Below are 9,395 nucleotides of genomic sequence, written 5' to 3'. Positions count from 1 at the left end.
CCCCATCTCTCTCTCTCTCTGTCTCTCGCTCTCTCTCTGTCTCTCTCTGTTTCTCTCTCTCTCTCTCTCTGTCTCTCTCTCTCTGTCTCTCTCTGTCTCTCTCTGTTTCTCTCTCTCTCTCTGTCTCTCTGTCTCTCTGTCTCTGTCTCTCTGTCTCTCTGTCTCTCTCTCTCTCTCTCTCTCTCTCTCTCTCTCTCTCTCTCTCTCTCTCCATCTCCCTTTCCCACTCCCTCATCCTTTATCAAATTCAGGCTCTTCACATTCACAATAATCAGTAATTAAGTGAGTTCAATTGTGCAGTTACTTTATAAACCTATTATTGCATTTCTTCATTGCACTCTTTATAGTGGATCACAATTTTCTAATGGCATATTGGTCTACTTGTCACTTGATTTTTTCTAGACATTTCTTGCATGGTTAATCCACTTACTACTTTAAAAATCATCTGGACTTCAGACTTCTGGGAGCAAAGATGGTAGAGTAGGCAGTAAATTGCCATAACTCTCATATATTCATCTCCAAACAAAAACAAAGAAAGAAACCCAAATTAATTCCTGTCATAGCAGAAACTGCAAAAAATAGAGCAAAACAATCTTTGAGTCCCAGAAACTTGGAATATTTGAGTAGAAGAGGAGCATAGTACAGGGCTGAAAGTATCCCAGCCAGCCAGCAACTAGCCCCAACTCAGCAAATCAGCAATAATGGTAGTAAATGGTGGAACAGGTAAAACCAAGCACAAGGACTCCACATGTGTCTCATCCTAATCAGAGGACAGGGCAAACTATAGCCCTGAGAACTGCTATGTACTCCAACATAGCCCCTGGCAAACAGGTAGCTGCCAATGAGTGTCTAAGCAAACAGGCAATCTCCACCAGCCAGACAACCATGGACTTTATTATATCCCTGAAGAAATTTAGAAACATGCTACCAACCTCAGCACAACAGAGACACCAGCACTAGCACCCCAGCTCAGCACAAGGTAACCTGCCAGACCTTGACCAATGTGCCACCCTACCCACTTAGTGCATCACCAGGCATGAAGGTTCTCTGTGGGCCTCAGGACAACATCAGTGCGGTACCAAGTGAACAGCCCCTTGCACAAGAAGCCTGAGACAGTGCCCCTTGTCCCCAGGAACAGAGATCAAAATTTTAAAGTGAGCAAAAAACAACAAAAAAAGGAATCTGATCTTAGAACTGTATTATGGTGACAAGGAATACTAAAACACAAACTCAGAAAAGGACAGCAATGTCAAAATACTTATGGGCAAAACCCCGAAGAAAAATGGGAAGTAGTCTCAGAAAGAACTCATGGAAGACTTTTAAAAGGAACTTAAAATCATAAGAGTAAGGCATAAGAAAAAAATTTGAGAACAAAGTGAGAGTGATAAAAGAGAATTATGAAAAGAAGTTGTCAGCTTGGAAAAAGAAAAGATCAGCTTAAAAAGTGTAAATGGAAAAAGGAAAAGGAGATACAAAAATCCAGTGAAAAAAATAACTTCTTTAAAAAGTACAATTGGACACACAGAAAAGAAAGTTAAAAAAAGCTAAGTAAGGAAAACAATGACTTGGAAAACTGAAAGCTAATGACTCTATGAGACATCAAAAATCAACCAAACAATTTTTTTAAATATAAAAAAGTAAAAGATAATGTAAAATATATCATTGGAAAAACAAATGATCTGGAAAATAGATCAAGGAGACATAGTATCAGCTGTGTGGACTACCTGAAGGTCATAATCAAAATGAGGACCAAGATAGCATATTTCAGAGAGTTATCAAGGAAAGCTACCCTGATATCCTGGAAGCACCAGGGCAAAATAGGCATTGGAGAATCCACATCAGGAAAGAGATCCCAGAATGAAAACTCCAAGGAATATTATAGTCAAATTTCAGATCACATCAAGGAAAAAGTACTGCAAGTGGCCAGAAAGAAGCAATTAGTGAGCCACAATCAGGATTACACAGAACTTAGCAGTTGCAACATTAAAAGATCAGAGGTCATGGAAATCAAAGGAGCTAGGACTACAGTCAAGAATAACTTACCTGGTGAAATTAAGCATAATACATCAAGACACAAAAAATATAGCCATTCCAGAAATTTCAAGGATTTCAAGCTTTCACAAGAAGAAGATCAGAATCAAACCAAAAAAAAACTGATCTCCAGTATCAAGACCCAAGAGAAGCATAAGCAGGTAAAAATGGAAAAGAAAAAAAAATAAGGGATTCAATAGAACTAAACTACTTATATTCCAGCAGGGGCAGATGATACTTGTAATTCTTAAAAAAAAAAAAATGTATCACTAATAGTATGGCTGGAAGGAATATACATAGACAGAGGGTATAGGTATAAGCGGATTTGAGGAAAAGATATAAAAATAAAAAAAAAACAGGAGAAAAAGGAGTACATGTGGTACAGAAAGAAGTGAGAGCTAGAATGGGATAAATTGTTTCACATGAAGAGGCACTTCAGACCCATTATAGTGGAAGGGAAGATGAGAGAGTGGGAGATGGGCTTCACTTGGACTTTACTCTCATCAGTATTGGTTCAAAGAGGGGATTAGATACACAATCAGTTGAATATAGAAATCCATTTTATCCAAGAGGGAAGAGAGGAGGAGAATAAATAAAGAGGGAGGGCTCTCTGACAGAAAGAAGAAGAAGTTGGCGGAGGTGGTAGACAGAAACAAAACATTAGCGAGGATGGAAAGAGTGAAAGGAGAGAGACGACAAACAAGAAAAAAGTATGATGAAGGAAAATACAAAGTTTGTGATCGTAACTTTGAATGTGAATGGAATGAAGGAATGAACTCCCATAAAATGGAAGCAGATGGCAGACTGGATCAAAATTCAGTATCCTACAATATGTCATTTATGAGAAATACACTTGAAGAGACATACAAAGAGTAAGGGTAAGGGGTTTAAACAGAATCTATTATGTTGCAATGGAAGTAAAAAAAGCACAAGAGCTGTAGTAATCTTGATCTCAGACAAAGTAAAAGCAAAAATAGATCTAATTAAAAGAGATGAGGAGGAAACCATGCCTTGCTAAAAACGTAGCACGGACAATGAAGCTATATCAATACTAAATATATATGCCCTAAATTTTATAGAATCCAAATTGTTACAAGAGATGTAAAGTAAGTTATGGGCATCATGAAATATAAAATAAATAATTTTGATTATATCAAAATCAAAAACTTTTGTACAAACAAAACCAATACAACCAAGATTAGAAGGGAAGAAGAAAGTTGGGCAGCAATTTTTACAGCAAGTGTCTCTGGTAAAGGTATCATTTCTCAAATATATAAGGAACTGAGTCAAATTTATAAGAATACAAAAATTTCCCCAGCTGATAAATGGTTAAAGAAAATGAACAGAAAGTGTACAGATGAAGAAATTAAAACTGTCTATATGTATATGAAGAAATGCTGTAAGTCATGTTTGATTAGAGAAGTACAAATTAAAGCAACTCTGAGTTACCACCTCACAGTTATCAGACTGGCTAATACGACAAAAACAGAAAATGATAAATGTTGGAGAGGATGTGGGAAAATTGGGGCACTAGTGCACAGTTGGTGGAGTTGTGAACTGATATAACCATTCTAGAAGCAATTTGGAACTACGCCAAAGAGCAATCAAACTTTACATATTCTCTGATCCAGCAATAACACTATTAGGTCTGTATCTCAAAGAGATCATTAAAATTGGGGATAAGACTTATATTTGCAAAAACATTTATAGCAGCCCTTTTTGTGTTGGCAAAATTTTGGAAACTGAGAGGATCCTTATCAATTGGTAAATGGATAAAGAATCTTTAGTGTATGACTGTTATGGAATACTGATGTGCAACAAGAAATGCTGAATAGACTGATTTCAGAAAGAATGAAAACGCGTTTATGAACTGATGTAAAGTGAAATGAATAGAACAGGGAAAATATTATACAGAGTATCAGCAAGATTGTGTGATGACCATCTATGAATGACTCTACTATTCTTAGCAAAGCAATGGCCAAAGACAATTATGAAAGTCTCATGAAGAGAAATGCTATCCACATCCAGATAAAGAACTAATGGACTCTGAACACAGATATAAGCATATTTTGGTCACTTGCTTTATTCTTTTTCATATTTGTTTTTTCTTTTGATGTTCCTCCTTTCACAACTGTGACTAATTTGGAAATATTTTTCACATGATAGCACATACACAATATATGTATACATATATACATATAAATATATGCATGTATATGTGTATGTGTTTTTGTGTATGTATAAGACACATATCAAATTGTCTGCTATTTGCAGAAGAGGAGAGGGGAGAGAAGGAAGGAGGTAAATTTAGAATCCAAAATCTTATAAAAATGAATGCTAAAAATTGTCTTGACTTGTAATTGGGAAAAAATGGAATACTATTAAAATCATCTATTATTTTTGCTTTCTTTTCCATATCATTTTGTTTGATTTCTTGTCTGGTAAAAAAAAATAACTCTCATCACACTACTAATTTTTTTTATCATTTTTCTGGTGAAGGAAATTATGTTACTGAGACATCTCATCACACGCAAGATGAAAAATGGCTGCAGGTTTTCAATAGCAGAAGATCAATCATTCCCTCATTTACTAGCATGTAGACCTGTTTGACAGAGGTATGGTGAGAATAGATTTTAGCTGTCTGCATATTATGTTTCAATGTCATGTGTAATTGATAATGTTTTCCACACTATATTAAATTTTTTCTATGTGTTTGCGAATCATATAAAATGTTAAGTAAGCTTGACATTTATACCACTAAGATGAATTAAAAAAAATATTTGTCTAGACGATATATTTCAAACTATTGCTTTAATTACTTCTTTTGATTGACAAGGCCATCCAGCACAGAAACTCACAATTTTCATTGGATCCAAACAGAGATAATAATGTTTACTATCATTTGTTACTCATTGTGGAACTATATGTTAAGTTAGAAAGTCCCATGACTATACCCCACAACTGAATTCAGACATTAGTTCAAATCTGTCCACAGCCACTTACTAGATGTGTGACCATAGACAAGTCACACCCAATTGCCTCCACTTTTTTTTCTCAAAGGCCCCACAATGTCAGGAAGACATTGATACAACATGTGCAAATTATAATGTGGTTGAATAATTGAGTTTTGTGTAATCCAGTTTTCTCCATTTGAATTGTTAAATAATCTATCAAGACCAAGATCTCAGCCCATGTTACATCATACATACTAAGGGTTAAAAAGAAAGTTCTTATGATGACTCATTTGTACTGTTTTCCAGTCTGCAAAAAAGAATGAATTATTTATTGTTGTCCCTTCAATTCATGCCATATTTCTACCCTCTTCATATGAAGTGCTCCTTTTAGCAGAAATATTTTTAATGCAATAAGCAAAGATATTTATACCAGAGATTTGGTTTTCTTAACCCTTGCCTTAAATGCCTTGCTGTCTGTGGGAAAATTTCTTGATGTCTCTGCCACTTGACTTCCATCATGCCAGAGAGTTCATTTTTATGATAAATAAGAGCTTAAAGTACTAAAATAAAAGAGCTAAAAGAGTATCATATTCTATGTAATAAAGTGCAAGCACTTAAAATTATGTAGTTAAAAAGAAGTACTTAGTAGTCTGAATTAAATTCAGACTCATCTAAGAGCCACTAAATATTAAAAAAAATACAAAAATACTAGGGAAGCATAAAATACATAGCTAAGAATACAGAATTCATTTACTTTCTTTTCCCCCAAAATTCAGTAATTTATTTGTTTTCAGTTTTCAACATTCACTTCCATAAGTTTTACATTTTCTCCCCCTCCTTCCCTCCTCCTTTCCCAAGATGGCATGCCATATTATGTGGGCTTTACACGTACAATCCCATTAAACACATTTTCATATTAAGCATGTTACACGGAGAATTATAGTGAATTAGAGAAACCATGAGAAAAACAAAATAAAACACAACTTCTGCTTCGTTCTGCATTCCTACTCCCTAGCTCTTTCTCTGGATGTGGATGGCATTTTCCATCACGAGTCCTTAGGGAATGTTTTAGGTTCTTGCATTGCTGAGAAGGACATTTATTTACCTTTTTAGTGTTTTTCATCTTTAGATATATATTTATTTATCCTTTGTTCTTGAATAAAACCAATGATATCACTGGGTGATGTCTTCACTTGTAGGTGAATTGAATTTAAGTGAGGTAGAGCTGCACATGGTTGCCAGCTTCACTCTTCTCCGGAGTCATCCAAGTCCAACACCAAGACAAAATTAGGATGACTGGCAATGGCCTGAGATCTATATGCCTTTTTCGTTTCATAACAAGGATTTTCTGCTCCAACTACTGCAGCATATTTACCCTGACTTCATATAGATACCTTTTCAGCAATTTGGTTTATGATTGATTATAATACATTCTCCCTGATAGAATGGCCCACTTCTTTTTCTGATCATACATATCTCTGATGACGACATTTATGTTGCTTCTACATAATTCTTTTTTTTTTCCAGTCAGAAATGTCATTTATTACAGAGGTCTGGGGAGTCATCAACAGGGACAGTCACTGTGGGAGGAGGAGATCAAGGTTCCAACACTGATTGAAGGGGAGAGATTCAAGGCTGGGGGAAATCAGGGAAGAAGTATTCACCTGCCCCAGCCCCATCTAATGCCTCCAGAACGAAGCTTCCCTCTTGTTTCCAGCTTTAGGAGGAGGCTAGGGAGAGGGTGTTTTGTGCTCAGTTCAGGTTTGGGCTGAGGCTTGGGGAGAAGAGGAGGAAGGGTCCTCCCCTTTCACACGTACTCACAATACTGATCTCCTGGAGGGTGAGAGGAGGGTGATAGGAAAAAGAGGCTAGTGTTTGGGGGGAGGGATTCTGGGGGTGTCGTGGGAGGCAGACGAAGCTCCCTACCAAGAGGTGAGATGAAGGTAGGTGGGACCGCAGGAGCAGGGGGCACAGGGTTGAGACATAGCTGGTTCTGAGTGAGCATGGCTGGAGGTGGAGGCTGGAAAGGATTGGTGAGGGATGGGCCAGTGGTTGTGCCAGAGGCTTCATCTGGCAGGAAGAGTTTGGAGGCCTTGGGTCCTTAAGGGGACAGGCTCTGGTTGAGTCACCAGACTCTAGGTCTATGAGGGTTGCATTGGGTCCCAGGTAGAACTGTGGTTGGGGGGATCCCCACGGTCTCTGCCAGGGAGCCCCCAACTCCACTGAGGTCAAATGCCCCCAGGCTCTGTGCAGGGACCTCTCCAGTCAGAAACTCCAGCTTCCCAGTTCTGCTGCTCCAGGCAGGAAGTGTTGTCCAAAGGTGGTCGAAGTCCTAGAATTCATCCAGCTCTGCATCAAAGCCCCCAGTTATTGGGGTGCTATCAGTTCTGGGCTGGGCTGTCCCACGAGTCTGAGAAGACTGGTGCCCTCGAGTCAGCAGCAATGGACATGCTGCTCACTGGGCCCCACTTGGACTATCAGCTCCCCCCTAGGGATCTGGGGCCAGCCCCTCTCCAGCAAGGGGAACAGGCTTGCCCATCAGCTGCAGGACCTGCAGTGGGGTGGGGTCCCCTGGGGTCCCTAGAAACTGGGAAGGGAATCAGATCCTTCCCCCAGGGGTCAGCTGAAGGTGGGATAGCTTCAAGGACAGGACCATCCCAGGGATCAGAGGAGTATGGGAGGGCTGGGACCATGAAGATACCAGCCAGATTCAAGAGAGAGGACTCCTCCTTCCCCTCCCCCCCCCCTTGCTTTCCTCAATTGCCATCTGCAGCCTCAGGTCATTGTCCCCATGAATCCTCTCTTCCTTGTCATGCTCCTCCAGGCTCAAACTAATGGCCACTTGGAACTGGGAGTGATCCTCAGGGCCACAGGGTAGGGACTGGTCTGCCTCTTCCTTGCTCATGGCCAGGACCAGCTGCAACTGCAGCTCCTCCTCTCCAATACCCTGGGGCCAGGCCTTCCCTGCCTCTGAGGTGTGCTGAACTTCACTGCCACCAAGGTTGCTGTACCTATCTGAGCCAGCTTCCCCTTGGTCTTGAGGGAGGGTGTCAGCTCACTCTTTCAGCAAGTGGTCCTCGTCCTGCAGCAGGACCACAAAGCTGCTTGCCCTTCCATTGATGCGCTGGTCCATGCCATCCCTGTCCACTTACTGGAAATCCTAACTGATCTCCACCACATACAGTTCCCTGCCCAAGCTCTACTTAATGGCTGGCTTCTAGTGACTACCACAGTAATAGTTTCTGTTGATTTAGTTATTTTTTTCTTCTGTTCACTCAAAGGGCAATTCCCTGACTACTTCATAGGAGACTTGTTCATTCAATGGACATTATCTCCCTCTACATGAGTACCTGAAAAGGCCAGCCTAAAAAAGGTCAAGTTCTCCCATTGCCTCCTGGGCCATCTCCAGTCAACCTGATGAATATCTGGTCACTGCACCCAGATGACTCAGGAGGAGAAAGTGAGGATGGTGACCTTGCACAACCTTCCCTTACTCAAAACAAAGTCAAGCTCAAGTCATTTCATCACTTCTCTGATGTCATGGTCTTCTTCAAAAACAAAGGATGAAAACAGACAGAAGGCTCTCCTTGCACTGCTGGGACACACTCTGAGTCAGTCTTGATCAGGTACTCCAGGAGCATCATGGCCTCGTACATGTGCCTTCAGTTCTTGCTGAGGTCATTGAGCCATTTCCAGATCATGCTTATGATCTCCAAGAAAGTGACCACGTGGTAGGTGAGGTCAGAGATCTCAGACATGAGGGAGTTTGAGGGCACCTGGGGTTCATTGCTGATTGCCCTGAGAACCTTGATCTCGGCCTCCAAGTAATTGTGGGCAATTCTTCACCTGCTGATGCAGCTATGAACTTGACATGGCCACAGGGGAGGCACCTGTGGGTCACAGGAGGGGACCATGAAAGGGGGAGCAGGTCACCACATCTCAGGAATCCTCGGGCTCCAGCTCCCAAGAGGGGGCAGGGAGCCACTGCTGAGCACAGGGGAAGTGGTTGGGAAGAGCCACAATTCTATTTGATGATATATTATATCCTAGGAATATGCACCACATTTGGGTAATCTGCAAATTTAATTTTTTTCTGAAATTTTGTTAAATTTCATTCATTCATTTCTGTGCAAAGACAATAGAAGGTGCCTAATCTGCAATATAGTATGTAAATGAATACGGGGTTAGGAATCACTTTAAAAAAGGTGCAAAGACAGATTGGAGACAGTTTGTTTAGGTTTTAAAATTCCAACATGAAGAGTTTGCAATGAATTCTATAAGTAATAGGAAGTAGCTGAAAAGTCTTAGACATCTAAATGATATTATCATGTATGTACTTTAGAAATACTATGTCAACTGAAATAATTTTTCTTTCTTTCCTTCCTCCCTTCTTTCCTTCCTATAGTTACA

General features: G+C 40.0%; 1 pseudogene; it reads right to left on the bottom strand.

Moving 5' to 3' along the window:
- Positions 1 to 6,792: 6,792 nt before the first annotated feature.
- LOC140512265 (epsin-1 pseudogene) lies at positions 6,793 to 8,858 on the bottom strand (annotated as a pseudogene).
- Between the last annotated feature and the right edge of the window lie 537 nt (positions 8,859 to 9,395).

The sequence above is a fragment of the Notamacropus eugenii genome, chromosome 6, assembly GCF_028372415.1.
Source record: "Notamacropus eugenii isolate mMacEug1 chromosome 6, mMacEug1.pri_v2, whole genome shotgun sequence".
In the NCBI taxonomy this organism is placed as follows: domain Eukaryota; kingdom Metazoa; phylum Chordata; class Mammalia; order Diprotodontia; family Macropodidae; genus Notamacropus; species Notamacropus eugenii.
This window is presented reverse-complemented; position numbering and strand designations above follow the sequence as displayed.